This window comes from Panthera leo, chromosome C1 (assembly GCF_018350215.1).
Source record: "Panthera leo isolate Ple1 chromosome C1, P.leo_Ple1_pat1.1, whole genome shotgun sequence".
Taxonomy (NCBI): Eukaryota; Metazoa; Chordata; class Mammalia; order Carnivora; family Felidae; genus Panthera; species Panthera leo.
Genome location: NC_056686.1, coordinates 80,550,065 through 80,567,309, shown reverse-complemented (window position 1 = coordinate 80,567,309; position 17,245 = coordinate 80,550,065). Strand labels below are relative to the sequence as shown.

Sequence of the window (17,245 nt, the reverse complement as noted above, 5' to 3'; positions counted from 1 at the left end):
TTTTATTTGCCACACAGAAAATCACCAATTTTTGAGTGAGTTATTTTCTAAGAGTTTACTTACATGTCAGTTTTTTAAAAATTAAGATGAATATTACCCTAGAAGCAATAAATAAGGATCAGGTTCATCCTAAAAAAAATCTATAAAAGCCTTAATTTAGCTTTATAGCATAGCTGCAAGACTTGCAATGAAATATAGCAGAAAGCAAAACTGTTTCAATACTAGTAATTAAAGCAAATGGAAAGTTAAATTGAATAAAAGATAGTTTATTATTCTTAAATGCTCTGGGAATAATAGACTTAATTGGAAGAGAAAGCAAATGTAGATGAGACATTTGTGAGAATTCTGAACAGGACTTCTGAGCTTTTTCAAGGTTTTTGGAGGTTATTGTCACCAATCCAGTATTAGGTCTTAATTTCATGTGAAAACATAACATGTATTACTTTACGTGGTAAAGGTAAGTTTAAAAACAAGTGTTCCTCCCTTTTCTTGTTGCAAGTAATCTCTAATATTCACTTGATTTTCATCAACAATGATAACAGTAATTTTTAACTGATAATTGCAACGACAAAAGAGGGATGGTGGAAATTTTCCTGGAGACTCACTCATGCTCATGCACAAGCACACACACGTACACATGTACACACACACATGCTCGCGCATGTTGGGACAAAGGTAAGGAGGTGAGAAGGAACAACAGAAAAGTATTAGAAAGAAGGGACGCAGGGTTAATAAGGAAAACTGTACAGAAGAACCTAGGTGGCTCAGTCCATTAAGTGTCTGACTCTTGATTTCAGCAAAAGTCATGATCTCAGGGTCGTGAGACCAAGTCCCACACTTGGCTCTGTGCTGACATTGCAAAGGATGCTTGGGATTCTCTCTCTTCGTCTCTCCCTGCTCCTCCTCTGTTTGCCCATGCACATGAATGCTCTCTCTCTCTCTCCAAATAAATAAACTTAAAAAAAAAAAAATAAGGAAGCCTGTACATGAAAGAAAACGGTAACTTATGGTCTGTTGGTTGGAATGTTTTATTTGTTCGGTTTGTTGGTTGTGTGTGTGTGTGTGTGTGCATAAAACAGTGAAGGAAGAGAGGGAGAGAGGCCAGAGTGATTTCCTGATACCCATCTTTCCATTTAAGTTAGTTTTTTAATCTCGGTAGTTTCTTTTGAGAGTAAAATGTACCAAAGTGGCCAATGATGCATATGATTCCTTACATTCAAAATACAATGGTTTATAGTTTCTACACTAATAAGCATTGAGAAGCCTTAAATAAATTAAATAAGGCTTAGAATAATTCAGAGTTTTCGCATAAAACCACAGTGCTATATTACTACAAAACATTTTGTTTGTATTTTGATCCTCTAGGACCTACTCAAATTACCAAGCTGATAATGTACTACATAAAATTCAGTACCAGAGCTATATTAGGCAAAGACCAAAAAACAAACAAACAAAAACCCAACAACAACAACAACTTAGAGCTTTTAACATGCTCATGTGCATTGGGACTGTCTAAGAATATATAGTCTGAACTTTTCTCAAGGGGTATCTGCCAGTGTTTGCATTCTGTGAAACATACTCTGGGAAAAGCAGAGTTAGAGTCAGTAATAAGACAAAGATTCCCATGGACACCCCTGTTGTCCAAGACTGTTTTGGAGAATCTAGCCAGTAAAATGGGTTAGTAAAATGGGTTAAAGAAATGTGGCATGCATTAGAATGGGAGAGAGAGCATTATCATTCTTTGCAAATGATATTAGAAAATCTGAGAGAATCAATTAACATCTATTAAAACTAACAAAGAATTTAGAGGAATAACAAGATATGAAAGCAATAATTTTCACTTATACTAACAATCAGTTGGAAAATATAATGGGAAAAAATATTTTACTCATAATATGAATTTAACAGAAAGAAAGAGAGATCACCCAAAAGAAAAATGGGCAAAGAATATTAACAAGCAATTAAGAGAAATATGCAAATAGTCAATTAACATAGGAACAGATGTTCAAACTCAATAATAATCAAAAAATATAAATTAAAACCAGATACCATTTTCCCCTTATGAGCATTGAAATGATTAAAAACGTGGGCAATACCCCATGTTGACATGAAATGTGGAGGGAAAATATACCCTTCTGTGAGTGGTATTACTCAGAGTCCTGACAGGAAATTAAGAGTACACTCAAATTGGGTAATTTGAAGAGCATTTAATAAAAGGGTTATTTATTCATAAGGGTGCCAGGCTGGGTGGAGGGAACCCACAAGAAATAGGGCAGTCTCTAGGGCTAGAAGGAGAAAAACAGAGCTGAGCAGAGAAAACTGTGACCTTAGGTCTGAGAAGACAGCCAGCCCCCAGTAATCCCACAGGAGGAGCCAGGAGAAGTAGTTCCTCCTAATTCTCCTCCTTCCTTCTCATCTCCTGCCAGTGCCCCCATCCCAGACACCGCAGCCCAACCAGAAGCCCAAAGGCTAGGGACCTACACATCCAGATCAGCCTCTCAGAGCTCAATACAGGATAGAAAAGGGTAGAGGGTACACCCCAAGGTGCAACAGAAGATATCTAGCATGTAAGGGTTAGGAAAAGTATAAATTAGGAAAGCCAAATTGAACGACGGTTTGGCAACATTTACACTTACCATAATATTTGTGCAATCATTAAAAAAAAAACGACAAAAACAGAAAAATATCAAACCATTAGAAGAGGTGGTCTCTGAGGAAGTTTGGGAAGGAAGCTCAGGGTTGCAGGGTCAGACAGATCTGCGTTTGCATCCTGAGTCTAGCTGCTCAATTAGTATTTTTTTTTTTACTACAAAAAAAAGGACAGAAAATCAAACTGACCTGATGAAGACAGTTCAGTCTTCATCAAGGCTCACACTGCCAAACCATAGAGAAGCTCGGGATAGGTCTGCCTTCAGAAATACCTAGATCCAGGGACTCAGACCTTATCAAATTTTTCTCTCTCTCTCTGCCTTCCATCCACTGTCCCTTCCCTCCCATAGGCTACCAGCTCTGCTCCCTCTAGTTGGCTTCATTCTCTCAGGCCAGCTGTTCCCACAAGTTCAATCCATAGCCAAATGCAGTGATAAAAGTATATTCTTCAAGCCTCAAGGCTAGAGAGAAAAGAGTTTCCCAGGTACTTCAGTTGAGATTCTTCTACAAAATGCCACTGCGTGGACAAGCGTAGATCACATGGCCAACCATGACTGAATCATATAGTAGGCCACAGGACGAGGGCATGGCGACTGGCCCTTTCTGGAACAAATGCCCCACTCTGTGACTAAAGGACATGAGAATTTTGGGGTGCCTAGCTGGCTCAGTAGTTTAAATGTCTGGCTCTTGATTTCGACTCAGGTCATGATCTCACAGCCATGAGGTCAGCCCAAAGGTTCCATGATAATTGTAGAGCCTGGGATTGTCTCTCTCCCTCTCTCTCTCTCTGCTCCTTCCCCACTTGTGCTCTCTCCCCCTCTCTATTTCTGTCCCCCCACTCTCAAAGTAAATAAGGAAACATTAATTAAAAAAAAAAAGGACATGAGAATTTTGATTAGCTTTCACCACAACCACATGTTTGGGGTAGAAGAACCACAATCTCCCTAAATAAGAAATTTTCTTCCGGACACTAGAAAAGCAAATAAATACTATATAAATGGCAACCTCGAACCCTCAGTTTCCTCATATGTAAAATAAAGGAGATGATGGTGTTCATCTTATTCTCTTATTATTCTTTTTATCTCTGTATTTCTATATTATTTCATGTTTTAAAAGAACATGTTGCTTTTAATCATGAATAAGAAATCTGTTTCCATTTCGAGAAAAAAAGGAGAGGCCAACAACATTAATTCAGGAAGAGCTATCAGGTTAAGTTAATTACTAATTACTTAAAATTTGTATTACTTTTATATTGACTCTTCACAAAATACCTACTACTAATAATTACTTGTCTATACCTAATCAAATTTAAACCTCACAAAGACTTCATAAAATTGGTGCAGTCCCCATTTTACTGACAAAATTTAAACTCAGAGAATTAAACTAATTTACCCAAGGACACAAAGCCAACAGCTAATAAAACTGCTATGTAAACCCAGATCTGTCTAAAGAAGAGGTCTGCAAACTATAACCTGTGGGCCAAATCCCACCTGCCCCCTGTTTTTTTATTGCCCACAAGCTAAGAATGGTTTTTTCACTTTTGAATTGTGGAAACAAAGGAAGAGAACACTTTATGACACATACAAATTATGTGAAATTCAAATCTCAATGTCCATCAGAAATGTTTTATTGGAACACAATCCTGCCCATTTATGCCAGAGAAGATAGATTTACATCCTCTTGGTGGCTGCTTTGGCACTACGATGGCAGAGTAGAGTTGGGAGAGTGATCATGTGGCCCAAGAAGACTAAAATATTCACTATCTGGTTCTTTACAGAAAAAGGTTTGCCAACTCTGGTCTAAATCCCAAACACACTGTCTGTCAAGGACCTCTTACTACCTATCCAGATACTGTCTAAAACTTATTGGATGATGCCGCTAGAAGGTCTCTTGCAGCCCAAGCAAGGGTATTTCAATGCAAGAAAATAGGAGAGCATCTGCCAAGTTCATCTTGAGGGATGGAAAACAACAAAGGAGGTAAAAAAATGTCTGCTGCCATACCACCCTGACTGACCTGATCTCAGAAGCTATGTAGGGTTGGGCCTGGTTAGTACTTGTATGGGAGGTGAGGTAAAAAATGCACCAAATAATGACACCTGCTTAGGACAGAGGAGGGGAAGGAAACAAGGTTATTGGTTCCCAATGGCACATGGTGTGACCATTCACTTACATAAAATGTTAAGTTGAATTCCTGAACACAGTATCACACATCATTCACAACACCTAGTAGGGTCAGAAAAAAATTTGTTTTGAGAGAGAGAGCATGAGTGGGGAAGGGCAGAGAGAGAGGGGGACAGAGGATGCAAAGCAGGATACGTGCCAACAGCAGTGAGCCCGACATGGGGCTTGAACTCACTGTGAGATCATGACCTAAGCCAAAGTTGAGCACTCAACCAACTGAGCCAGCAAGGCACTCCAGAAAACTTTTTTGGTATTAATAAGTTTAGAAGTAAATCCTGCATGACAATTTAAGTTTATAAAACTATTCTAAAGCAAAAAAAAAAAAAATGGAGGGCATGGAGTAAAGAATGACCTATTCAAATTCTTAAAATGGAAACTAAAAAACTTTCAATCAGTTTGTAAATATCAGAAGCTAGTCTGCTAGTCTGCCTTTCACTATACATAAGCAGTATGGACTGCCAGATTCACAGCAGCCCTAAGGTGTATTCCCTGCTTCATTATACCCGTACTAGATTTATACCATCCTCGGAAAATAGTTATCTACTATTTTCTCAAAAATCTCTGAAGACTATACAATCACTGGTGTTCAGAAAATAATTTCTCATAGCCTTTATACTTAAGCTATGTTTCTAATATAATCAAAATATCAACATTAAGAATAATTTCAATCAGAGACATGGGACAGTAAATCCATGACTTCCTTTTATTTCATCACTGACTTATTGTGTAGCTTAGATGTATATGAATCTTATCTAGGCTCTGGGTTTCTTAATTTATGAATCTAAGCTAATATAGAATGTTTTAAGAATTGGACTTAGAAATTGTATTGGGGTGCCTAGGTGGCTCAGTCAGCTAAGTGTCCAACTCTTGATTTCAGCTCTGGTCATGATCTCACCTGAGAGGAGTTTGAGCCCTGCGTTGGGCTCTGAGCTGACAGCATGGAGCCTGTTTGGGATTCTCTCCTTCTTTCTCTCTTCCTCTCCCTCCCCCCACCCTCTAAAAATCAATAAACTTTAAAAAAAAAGAAACTATGAATTCCCTTATGGTCTCTGACAATAGATATCAAGTAAGTACAGGAGATTCTCATCATGGAATCACTAGACTCTATTTCTCAAAGTGAAAAACATGAGTCCCTCTAAGAGAACTAACGAGCCACTAGGCCACAGAAGAGAGAGTCGTAAGCAAGACAGAATGTGAATTCTAACCACCACTTAATCTCCTAGCGTCTGCCTTCTCTACTTCTGAGCAGTTGTGTATATTAGGTATACTGAAGCCCTTTATGAACTGCTAAGCACTGTAAGATGTGAGTTTCTACTACTGTCCTTGATAATCACCCTTAGGATCGTAAATGCAACTGATTTAGAAACACAATACATTGCGTGGACAGAGCCAGACTATCTTTAAGCAAGTTTCTGATGTCTGCTTAGGGTTAAGTAATCATGGCATATATTTCACATGCAGCATTACCAGTAGGAATTCAATAGGAAAAAGTTGATGGGTTGCAGGAAATAGAGAACATGTTGTTCTAACTAACTCACAGTTTCTTTGTCTCATCGGGTTGATAAAACTATGGTGAAATCTTGATTGGAGGTTGCATATTACCTGGCAGGTTAACCTTTCTTTCTACACGACAGGATTTGGGTTCAAAAGCTGATGACAAAACCACCATGTGTCTAAAAACTGATCTTTTCATTTCTACTGTGTAAGCAGGTTGAAACGGTTGTGCCTGTTAATTAACCCCCGAATCCCGTCAAGATAATTGAAGCGTAAACTTAAGATAAGGTTTACATGGCAAAGTAAAGCACTGCGGAGCACCAGCGCTCTTGCCTCTCTCCACCCTGCGCCCTCTTCCGATCTTAGTCTGACAAAAAGCAGACTCGACAAGGCTTCACCCCGATCCACTTCAAAGGAGTGAAGTGTATGCTCCAAAATCGAGTAAAGACGTTAATGCCTCACACCGTATTGTCTAACATATATTTTTATAGATAGCTGGTCTTACAGAATTTTCTTGCCTTCCTTGCGTGTATTTTTTGCATGCAGAAAGGATAAGCAGATTCCACTGTTGTCTTTTCTCGTTTGGTTAAATGTTGTAGTATTAGGCAAATGATAAGATATCAACCACTTTTATTTAGAAATTATTTTAGTTAGAGACAATGATCTGTTTGGCTTTGTTCAAAATCAGCTCCAGGATGATCCTTCTTACATTTCCATTAACTATGAAATTAAAGAGAGGAGGCAATTTTTAAAAGAGAAATATTGCTTTTAGCCTGAAACCCTAAGTGTTGAGTTTCTGCCTGCAGTGGGTTTTTTCAATTAAATTATAAACCATGGGTAATAGAGATTTATAATGGGAGTGCTGATACAATCTTAACTATAGGGAAACCATCCGACACGCTCTGTGCTGTATATGGCTGGATTATTTGCATTAAATTATCTTCAGGAAATGCAAACAAAACAAAGAAAAATGTAAAGCTTGTCGCATTATTAGCATAAAATCAAAGTCCTTGAATGCATAATTGTTCCATACCCAAAGCATTAACGGATTTTATTCTTCAAGTTCAAAGACCTCCTAATTAATATGCAAAATGGCCTCATTTTATAAGCAAGCTTTTTTTTTTTTTTTTTCCTTCTCAGCCAAGTGACAGTTCTTTGCTGGAGGAAAATACTATAAAGAGTAGATAACACTAATATTAATATAAAAGCCCATATATCCGTATAGCCAAAAACAATAATAACTATATGTTATTAGAATATTTATATTTCTTCAGTCTATGTATAGGTATAAATTGTATGTTTAACCAAATAATACCTAGATTTGGAACACTAAGCGTACAAAATATAAACAGAACACGATCTTTCTCTACAAAGGTTTACCTATTTGTATAGTTTTTTTAATTATTAAAAAGAAAGAAAATCCAATAGAAAGAAATTGTGGACCTAGTAATATAAATGTAAATGATGTGACTCCAATCCAAGTTTACAAAGCAGTCCCACTCCAATTTACATAGCCCCACTAACCAGGATTTGACACAAGAAAAAAGAAGTTTATACAATTTTTTTTAAAGTGTACCAACATATGGATGATTTTCCAGAATTCTGATTTCTCCCTTATTTTTCTAAATAAACATCAGAAAACTATAATCCTTGGAAGTGATTTACTGGGTTATTTTCTCTAATAAATTTCATTCCAGTTTGGACTGTACAGAGTAACGGATTTTTAATCTGAGTATTTATGTAGTTTTAAATAATTTATGCTCTTTTTAGAGTACATGACATATGTTGCAAATCAAACTATAACCACCACAACATTGTCATGTTTTAGAAAATGTAGTAATTTCTCTTAACCAAGAAATAATGTTCCCACAAAAGAGATATGAGGTCTTAAAATACAGTGTAGTCTCTAATGTGTCTCACTCATTTGAGCAATGGGACATCAATCTACAGGACTCAACCTCCTGCTGTCACACCAGGCTCACTACCAGATTAGGAGTAATTCTTCCCTAATAGTCAGTATTCATGAGGCCAATAATGATTAAGAATGCATGTGCCAGGAAGTGTGTTGGGCCCCCCATCAATACCTTTATCCCATTTGGGTTTCACATTTATATTTTGCATTTACATTTATACACATTTATATGTACCAACTGTAACTGCTCCAGCTAGTTTTGAGATTATTCCACTTAGCAGCACATTAAACCCTTGGTCAGAATGTTCAAGATATAAATTCATGCCAAGCACTGTAGGTAAAAAGTTATTTTTCCAAAACTCTGGTAGAGTTAGTGAAGAAAGAAGGATAAACAATTTATTAATGTCTTTTTCAAGTCCTTAACACATAATCAACACTCAATAAGCAATTGAGAATGAATGGTCAGATTACAATATTAAACCATATTCCCACTTTACTCAAAATTAAAATAAGAAATGTTTAGAATTAAAGTGTAAAATTTATATTTTAAAATGGAAGAAATACAGATTACATATTTGCAACTGTACTTTAAATGTGAAAATGGTTCTATTTACTAAATGCCTCATCAATAGGAGATTCTGCCTATTTCTTATTAAATAAGTATGCATGGGTTAAAAATGGCATTTATCATATGCTTTTAATGCATTTATCACATGTTCCAAAAAGACTTCATTATTTAAAACTTGTTTAACCAGTACTACAACATAATGGCTGAGTTTTTAAAATTGCTTTTACACTTTTGCCAAGGAAAAAATACCAGCCTTTTTGCTAACTCTATAGACCCAAAGGTTGAAATCAATGTTGTTAATGGCAGGGAAAAATTCCTTGATTATTTTTTGTATTTTTAAATGGAATGTACCAAAGCTTTTCATTTATAAAGCACTTTACAGTTTACCAAGTGTTTTCATACAAGCCACCTTCCTTTAAGGAACTTAGGAGGCTTCCATGAGAAATTACTACCCACAGATCACTACCCATGACAGTTCTATTGGATTTCTAGCTAGTTAAACCACATCTATAATATAGAATTCAATTCCGGGTGCCACATTTTAAGAGGGACTTTGACCACTTAGAATGTAATGAAAGGCAAATGTCCAGGTGAATAGGAGAAGCTGTAATTTTTGATAAATTATTCAAGCAACTTGGGAAGGAAAGAATAAGAAAAGGTATAATATCTGCTTTCAAATATTTGAAGGGCTGTCATGGAGAGAATCGTATACTAATTCTGTGTTGCTCCAGAGGCCAGAACTAGGATAAAAAGCTGGAAGTTAAGGAAGGCAGACTCTGATGCAATGCAAGAAGGAAATTTTTATCCACTTGTGCCGTCCAGTAACAATAACAGCTGCCTCTTAAGGATGATACCAGTCTCTGGAGGTTTTCAAGCAGAAGTTGGATATCTGTCAGAGTTACAACTTTTAAAAATTCCTGCACTGGGTGGGGAGTTGAACTAAAACTCTACGTTTCTGTCCAAGTCTCAGAATTTACTTTTCTAGAGAAGGTGAAATACCCAAATTCAATGTAAAAGATTTTTATTATATGCCCATTATTGTAAGATGTTTTTAAGGTTTTTAAAAAAATTAATATAAGACTCTGTGATATTCAGAGTGCTTACCCCTGACTAAAAAGAATCATTTAGCTGTTTAAAACATACAGTATGTATGAAACAAGTTTCAGGCATTGGGTAATGTATGTTCTATCCATACATAAACAATTGCAATCATAGGAAAACAGCTTTCATTTGTGAAGAAACTCTGTGAAGTAACTATGAGTATATATTTAGGGATATTTTACAAATCAAGAATAAAGGAGATTCTCTCTCCTCTCGAAAGTGCCAGAACAGAATGGAGCGGATATTTCCCTGGAGACTGTAGTTACTGGACAACAATTGTTTGCTTGGCTCCTTGAGGTCTCCTTGCATTATATATTGGACTAAGGAACTAATATAATTCTCTTCCAAATGAAGATTTACAGATCTATGTCTTAGTCCTGGTTTTGCTACCAGATGTATGAACGCTCTAAGATAAATTACTTACTTCAGTATTCTGCTTTTAAAAAGGTGTGTGTGGGGGGGGGAGGGGGCAATTGGATTAAACCATCTTTGTAGGGGGAGAGGCCAAGATGGAGGAATAGCATGGAAGTTTTCTTTGCATCTCTTGTCCATGAAATACAGACAGATCAACACTAAACCTTCCTGCACACCTAGAAAACTGATTTGAGGATTAACACAATCTGCACAACCTGAACCACAGAACACAGCAGGTACGCGGTGAGGAGAGGTGAACTGGGAGAGAGAGAAGCCGCGGAGGACAGGGTGCTGTTTTTACTTGCAGAGAGAGGATGGAGACAGGGGGAGAGTATGGGACCCCCCAAAAAGCAGCTGAAGAGAAAGTGGAAAAGTGTAAACAGCCACAGGGACTGGGGGAAAAAAAAGGAGAAAGGAGAAAGGAGAGGGTTTAAATTCCATTATGACTCTATAAACAGGGGGAGTGCAGAGTCTGAAATTCCGCAGCTTAATACCTGGCAGTGCTCTGGTGGGAAGGCAAATTCCCAGGAGCAGAGAGCAAGGTCTAAGGGGTCCTCGGGCCAAACAAGGAGAGGCAGTTTTCCTGTTGGGAGGACATTTGGTAGAGGCTGTGCGGTCACCCCACAGGCAAAGGTCCCAGTGGACTCTGGAGAACAACCACATTTACTGGTGCCAGAACAAAGACGTTAAGGGGGAAGCCTGGTGCCAGATGTGTGTTGTGACTTACTATAATCCCTGAAACGTTGCTACTACATGATTGCATGAACATTTTCTGGGGTGGGCTGGCACCTAGCTGCAGTCTCTGGGCATCAGCAGCAGCACGGTCCCATGAATGTCCCTGGGGTGGGTGGGCACCCAGCCATTGCTCAATGAGACCCTCCCCCAGAGGATCTGAGCAGGCCAAAGCTGCAGTCCCTCAGAAGTGAGGGGTTGGGAAACATAGCTGCATCTGAGATAAAACACAGGAGGGAAGGGCCGCCCAGCAACCTGACTGCTTAGTCACGGACAGTGTAAAAGTGGGGAATGAACAAAAGCCAGAGACGAAGGAGGGGTGCACAATTGCTGGTCAGGGAGGACAGAATTCTGATACTAGAGTCTGGGTAGCTGGGTGATGCCATTTTTACCCCTCCCGCATATGCGCATACGCACCTACAAGTGCCACAACAATCGACACCAGTAAGCTAAGCAGCACCATCTAGTGAGAACAGAGCTGTTACACTAAGCCCTGCCCAACTGGGCCAAGCTCGCTCTTCAGGAACACTGCAAGTCTCTCCGCCTGCTTAATTTATGGACTATAAAGTGCTTCATAGTTTCACTTCTAGGGGAAACAGATATAATTTCAATTGTATTTCAGTTTGTTTGCTGGTCCATCTATTCAATTTTTTTTCTTTTTCTTTTCTTTTTCTTGATTATAGAATGAGAAAAAAATATTTGTATTTCCAATTTTTATTACAAATAGTTTTCTTTAATGTTTTTTCTACTATATTTTTATTTTTTTGTAAATTTTTCAAACGCTATTTTACTTACATCATTTCATTTTATTCTACTTCATTGTATTCATTTTTTTCAAATTTTCAAACATTTTCCTTTTTTTTCCTTTTCTTATCTTTCCCTTTTTTCTCTGATCTACCAAGCTCCTTTCAACAACCAGACCAAAACACACTTAGGATCTAGCATCATCTTTTGATTTGTTTTGTGTATATATGTAGTTTTTAATTTTTTAATTTTATTTTTTCACCTTACTAATTCATTTTCTTCCTTCAAAATGAGGAAACAAAACAATTCACCCCAAAAGAAAGAGCAGGGGGAAATGACAGCCAGGGAATTAATCAACACAGATACAAGCAAGATATCTGAACCAGAATTTAGAATCATGATAATAAGAATACTAGCTGGGTTGAAAATAGATTAGAATCCCTTTCTGCAGAGATAAAAGTAAAAGCTAGTCAGGATGAATTAAAAAATGCTATAACTGAGCTGCAATCTCAAATGGATGCAACAGCAACAAGGATGGATAAGGCAGAGCAGCAAATCAGCGATACAGAGGTCAAACTTATGAAGAATAATGAAGCAGACAAAAAGAGGGAGACTAAGGCAAAAGAGCACGATTTAAGAATTAGAGAAATCAGTGACTCATTAAAAATGAACATCAGAATCATAGGGGTCCCAGAAGATGAAGAGAGAGAAAAAGGAGTAGAAGGGTTATGGGAGGAAATCATAGTGGAAAACTTAATCCTAACATGGGGAAAGATATAGACATCAAATTCCAGGCAGCACAAAGTACTCCCATTAGATTCAACAAAAACTGACCATCAAGAAGGCATATCATAGTCAAATTCACAAAATAGGAAAGGAAAGAATCATGAAAGCAGCAAGGGAAAAAAAGTCCTTAACCTACAAGGGAAGATAGATCAGGTTTGCAGCAGACCTATCCACAGAAACTTGGCAGGCCAGGAAAGAGTAGCAGGATATATTCAATATGCTGAATCAGAAAAATATGCAGCCAAGAATTCATTATCCAGCAGTGCTGTCATTCAAAATAGAAGGAGAGATTAAAAGTTCCCCAAACAAAAATTAAAGGAGTTCATGAACACTAAACCACCCCTGTAACAAATTTTAAAGGGGACTCTCTGAGGGGAGAAAAGATGGGGTTTTGGAAAAAAAAGACCAAAAGCAACAAAGACTAGAAAGGACCAGAGAACACCACCAGAAACTCCAACTCTACAGGCGACATAATGGCAACAAATTCATATCTTTCAATACTCACTCTAAATGTCAATGGACTAAATGCTCCAATCAAAAGACACAGGGTAACAGAATGGATAAGAAAATAAGATCCATCTATATGCTGTTTACAAGAGACCTACTTTAGGCCTAAAGACACCTTCACTTTGAAGGTAATGGGATGGAGAACCATCTATCATGCTAATGGTAGATAAGAAAGCCAGAGTAGCCATACTTATATCAGACAATCTAGACTTTAAAATAAAGACTGTAGTAAGAGATGAAGAAGAGCATTATACCGTAATTAAGGGGTCTATCCACCAAGAAGACCTAACAATTGTAAATATTTATGCTCCAAATGTGGAGAAACCCAAATATATAAATCAATTAATCTCAAACATAAAGAAACTCATTGATAATAATACCATAATAGTAGGGGACTTCAACACCCCACTTACAACAATGGACAGATCATCTAAACAGAAAATCAACAAGGAAACGATGGCTATGAATGACACATGGGACCAGATGGGCTTAACAGATATATTCAGAACATTTCATCCTAAAGCAGCGGAATCACATTCTTCTCCAGTGCACACGGAAAGTTCTCCAGAATAGATCACATACTGGGACACAAATCAGCCCTCAACAAGTACAAACAGGTCAAAATCATAACATGCATATTTCCAGACCACAATGCTATGAAACTCAAAATCAACCACAAGAAAAAATGTGGAAAGATAACAAATACTTGGAGACTAAAGACCTTCCTACTAAAGAACGAATGGGCTAATCAAGAAGTTAAAGAGGAAATTAAAAAGTACAGGGAAGCCAATGAAATGATAACACCACAGCCTAAAACTTCTGGGACGCAGCAAAGGCAGTCATAACAGGGAAATATATAGCAATCCAGGCCTTCCTAAAGAAGGAAGAAAGGTCTCAGATACACAACCTAACCTTACACCTTAAAGAACTGAACAAAAAACAGCAAATAAAACCAAAACCAGCAGAAGACAGAAAATAATAAAGATTAGAGCAGAAATCAATGCTACTGAAACCAAAAAACAAAACAAAACAAAAAGAAAACAAAACCAGGAAAACAGATCAATAAAACCAGAAGCTGGTTCTTTGAAAGAATTAAAAAATTGATAAACCACTAGCCAGTTTGATCAAAAAGAAAAAGGAAAGGATTCAAATAAATAAAATCAAGAATGAAAGTGGAGAGATCACAACCAACACAGCAGAAATAAAAACAATGATAAGAGAATATTATGAGCAATTATATGCCAATAAAATGGGAAGTCTGAAAGAAATGGACAAATTCCTAGAAACATATAAATTGCCAAAACTGAAACAGGAAGAAATAGAAAATGTGAACAGACCCATAACCAGTAAAGAAATCGAATTTGTAATAAAAAATCTCCCCAAAAAACAAGAGTCCAAGGCCGGAGGGCTTTCCAGGGGAATTCTACCAAATATTTAAGGAAGAGTTAACACTTATTCTTTCAAAGCTGTTTCAAAAAATAGAAATTGAAGGAAAACTTCCAACTCATTTTATGAGGCCAGCATTACCTTGATTCCAAAACCAGACAAAGAACCCACTAAAAAAGAGAACTACAGACCAATATCCCTGATGAACATGAATGCAACAATTCTCAACAAGATACTAGCCAACCAGATCCAACAATATATTAAAAGAATCCTTCACCACGACCAAGTGGGATTTATAACTGGGATGCAGGGCTGGTTCAATACCTGCAAAACAATCAATGTGATACATCACATCAATAAAAGAAAGGACAAGAACCACATGATCCTATCAATAGATGCAGAGTAAGCATTTGACAAAATATAGCATCCTTTCTTGATAAAGACCCTCAAGAAAGTAGGAATAGAAGGATCATACCTCAAGATCATAAAAGCCATAAACGAGAGACCCACTGCTAATAGCATCCTCAATTGGGAAAAACTGAGAGCTTTCCCCCTAAGGTCAGGAACACTACAGGGATTTCCACTCTTGCCACTGTTTTCAACATAGTACTGGAAGTCCTAACCTCAGCAATCAGACAACACAAAGGAATAAAAGGCATCCAAATTGGCAAGGAGGAAGTCAAACTTTCACTCTTTGCAGAAGACATGATACCCTATATGGAAAACTCAAACAATTCCACCAAAAAACTGCTAGAACTGATCCATGAATTCAGCAATGTGGTAGGATATAAAATCAATACACAGAAATTGGTTGCATTTCTATACACCAATAATGAAGCAACAGAAAGAAAAATCAAGGAATTGCACCATTTATGGTTGCACCAAACATGATAAAATACCTAGGAATAAACCTAACCAAGGAGGTGAAAAATCTATACACTGAAAACTATAGAAAGCTTATGAAAGAAATTGAAGAAGACACACAAAAAATGGAAAAGTGTTCCATGCTTACGAATTAGAAGAATTAATATTGTTAAAATGTTGATACTACCCAAAACAATCTACATATTCAATGCAATTCCTATGAAAATAACACCAGCAGTCTTCACAGAACTAGGAAAAACAATCCTAAAATTTGTATGGAACCAGAAAAGACCCCGAATAGACAAAGCAATCTTGAAAAAGAAAACCAAAGCAGTAGGCATCACAATCCCAGACTTCAAGCTGTATTACAAAGCTGTAATCATCAAGAAAGTATGGTACTGGCACAAAAACAGACACTCAGATCAATGGAACAGAATACAGAACCTAGAAATGGACCCACAAACTTATGGCCAACTAATCATTGACAAAGCAGGGAAGAATACCCATCCGATGGAATAAAGACAGTCTCTTCAGCAAGTGGTGCTGGGAAAACTGGACAGCGATATGCAGAAGAATGAGCCTGGACCACTTTCTTACACCATACACAAAAATCAACCCAAAATGGATGAAAGACCTAAACTTAACACAAGAAGCCATCAAAATCCTTGAGGAGAAAGCAGGCAAAAACCTCTTTGATCTTGGCCACAGCAACTTCTTACTCAACATGTCTCCAGAGGCAAGAGAAACAAAAGCAAAAATGAACTACAGGGACCTCATTGACATAAGCAAAACTTCTGCACAGCGACGGAAACACTCAGCAAAACTAAAAGGCAACCGACAGAATGGGAGAAGATATTTGCAAATGATATATCAGATAAAGGGTTAGTATCCAAAACCTATAAAGAACTTATCAAACGCAACACCCAAAAAACAAATAATCCAGTGAAGAAATGGGCAAAAGGCATGAATACACACTTCTCCAAAGAAGACATCCAGATGGCAAACTGACACAAGAAACAAATGCTCAACATCATTCATCATCAGGGAAATACAAATCCAAACCACAATGAGATACCACCTCACACCTGTCAGAATAGCTAACATTAACAACTCAGGCAACAACAGATGTTGGCGAGGATGCAGAGAAAGAGGATCTCTTTTGCACTGCTGGTGGGAATGCAAACTGGTGCAGCCACTCTGGCAAACAGTATGGAGGTTCCTCAAAAAATTAAAAATAGAGCTACCCTATGACCCAGAAACTGCACTACTAGGTATCTATCCAAGGGATACAGGTTTGCTGTTTTGAAGGGGCACATGCACCCCTATGTTTATAGAAGCACTATCAACAATAGCTAAAGTATGGAAAGAGCCCAAATGTCCATCGACGGATGAATGGATAAAGAAGGTGTGGTATATATACAAAGGAGTATTACTCAGCAATCAAAAAGAGTGAAATCTTGCCATTTGCAACTATGTGGATGGAACTAGAGGGTATTATGCTAAGCAAAATTAGTCAGAGAAAGACAAATATCATATGACTTCACTCATATGAGGGCATTAAGACTCGGAACAGATGAACAAAAGGGAAGGGAAACAAAAATAATATAAAAACAGGGAGGGGGACAAAACATAAGAGACTCTTAAATATGGAGAACAAACAGAGGGTTACTGGAGGGGTTGTGGGAGGGGGGATGGGCTAAATGAGTAAGGGGCATTAAGGAATCTACTCCTGAAATCATTGTTGCACTATATGCTAACTAATTTGGATGTAAATTTAAAAAATAACATTAGAATTTAAAAAAAGAAAGAAATTACTTAGAAAATTACTAAGAAAATTTACTAAGAAAGAAGGTTAGAATGGAAATTAGGAAAACACCTAGTGATCTCTACCAACACTAGCTTTTCTC

At 37.4% G+C, this 17,245-nt stretch overlaps 1 protein-coding gene and 1 long non-coding RNA gene across 5 annotated transcripts in view; one reads left to right on the top strand and one right to left on the bottom strand.

Moving 5' to 3' along the window:
- Positions 1 to 4,618, top strand: part of LOC122228086 — a 38,452-nt gene extending 33,834 nt beyond the window's left edge. For both annotated transcript variants that reach the window (XR_006206394.1, XR_006206396.1), the window contains exon 4: positions 4,427 to 4,618. This is a non-coding gene — a long non-coding RNA (uncharacterized LOC122228086). The remainder of the gene's footprint in view (positions 1 to 4,426) is intronic.
- RWDD3 (RWD domain containing 3) overlaps positions 1 to 17,245 on the bottom strand; it is a 104,399-nt gene that overhangs the window by 37,824 nt on the left and 49,330 nt on the right. The window lies entirely within an intron of this gene.